Source organism: Solanum pennellii, chromosome 7 (assembly GCF_001406875.1).
Source record: "Solanum pennellii chromosome 7, SPENNV200".
Lineage (NCBI taxonomy): Eukaryota > Viridiplantae > Streptophyta > Magnoliopsida > Solanales > Solanaceae > Solanum > Solanum pennellii.
Window position 1 is genome coordinate 21,312,164 of NC_028643.1, and position 1,976 is coordinate 21,314,139.

Below are 1,976 nucleotides of genomic sequence, written 5' to 3' on the forward strand. Positions count from 1 at the left end.
CACTTCCATTCAGGAATGGGCATTCTCTGAAGTGTTCCTCCGGGCCACTGGTGTTAATATTTTACCTGCTGACAATTCGAGCATTGGGCAACAAAATCAACAATGTCACGCTTCATTCTACTCCACCAAAAATGTTGCTTTAGATCACGATACATCTTGGTTGCACCGGGATGTATAAAATACCTTGAACTATGAGCCTCTGTAAGAATAGTGTGAATCAAATAATCCACACGGGGCACACGTACCCTTCCCTTAATCCTTAAGACGCCTTCTTCATCAATTGCTGCATCTTTAGCCTCTCCTCGCAATACCATATCTCGAATTCGGCTCAGCTTCTCATCAGCAAACTGATTTCCCTTAATCTTGTCAAGGAAAGAAGATCTTGCCTCCACACAGGCCAAAAATCCTCCTTTCTCTAGTACTTCCAGCCTCATAAAGTCATTAGCCAAAGTCTGAACCTCTCTAGCCAATGGGCGTCTAGAAACCTGTAAGTGGGCTAAACTACCCATGCTCCCTGCTTTTCTACTTAAAGCATCTGCCACAACATTAGCTTTTCCTGGGTTATACAAAATAGTAATATCATAGTCCTTCAATAGTTCCATCCACCTCCTCTGCCTCAAATTCAAATCTTTCTGAGTAAAGACATACTGTAAACTACGATGATCTGTATAAACTTCACACTTGACCCCATATAGATAATGTCTCCATTGCTTTAATGCAAATACAACTGCAGCCAACTCCAAATCATGGGTCGGATAGTTACTTTAATGTTTTTTCAATTGCCTCGAAGCATAAGCAATTACATTCCTCTCCTGCATTAGCACTGCACCCAAACCAGAATAAGATGCATCACAATAAACAATAAAATTCTTACCTTCCACTGGCAAGGTAAGAATTGGTGCAGTAGTCAACAAGGTCTTGAGTTTCTGGAAACTTTCTTCACATTTGTCCGACCATACAAATGGAACATTCTGCTTAGTCAAATTTGTCAGCTGGGAAGCAATAGAATGAAATCCCTTGACGAATCGACGGTAGTAGCTAGCTAAACCAACAAAGCTCCTTACCTCTGCAACATTAGTAAGTCCTACCCAACTCTTCACTGCTTCAATCTTAGAAGGATCCACCATCACTCCATCCTTAGAAACCACGTGCCCCAAGAAGGACATTGAATCGAGCCAAAACTCACACTTGGAGAATTTGGCATAAAACCTTTTCTCCCTTAACAACTCTAATACAATTCTCAAATGCTCCTCATGTTCTTTCCTGCACTTTGAGTATATCAGTATATCATCAGTAAATACAATAACAAAGAGGTCATATATGGCTTAAAAATCCCGTTCATCAGGCTCATGAAAGCAGCAGGGGCATTCGTAAGCCCAAAAGACATTACTAAGAATTCATAATGCCCATACCTGGTTCGAAAAGCAGTCTTTGGTACATCTGTTGCCCGTACTTTCAATTGATGATAACCAGATCTCAAATCAATTTTAGAGAAGACACAAGCACCTTGTAATTGATCGAACAAATCATCAATTCGAGGAATGGGATACTTGTTCTTAATAGTTACTTTATTCAGCTGCCTGTAGTCTATGCACATCCGAAGACTTCCATCTTTCTTCTTCACAAATAAAACAGGAGCACCCCAAGGGGATGCACTCGGTCTAATAAAACCTTTACCTAACAACTCCTAAAGTTGGGCCTTTAACTCCCTTAACACAGCTGGAGCCATTCTATAAGGGGGAATGGAAATGGGGCGAGTACCCGGCTCCAGATCAATACAAAAATCAATATCCCTATCCGGTTGCATACCAGGAAGGTCTGCAAGAAACACATCCATAAACTCACGGACTATCAAAACACACTCAATCGAAGGTACTTTGGAAGTACCATCCCTGAGATGTGCCAAGAAAGCTAAACAACCCTTACTAACCATCCTCTTAGCACGAAGAAAAGAGATAATACGAACTGGGGTGGAA

At 41.2% G+C, this 1,976-nt stretch overlaps 1 protein-coding gene across 1 annotated transcript in view; it reads left to right on the forward strand.

Annotated features, from left to right (window-relative positions):
- Positions 1 to 1,976, forward strand: part of LOC107024909 (pentatricopeptide repeat-containing protein At1g74630-like) — a 35,007-nt gene that overhangs the window by 22,199 nt on the left and 10,832 nt on the right. The gene's annotated exons all lie outside the window — the stretch shown is intronic.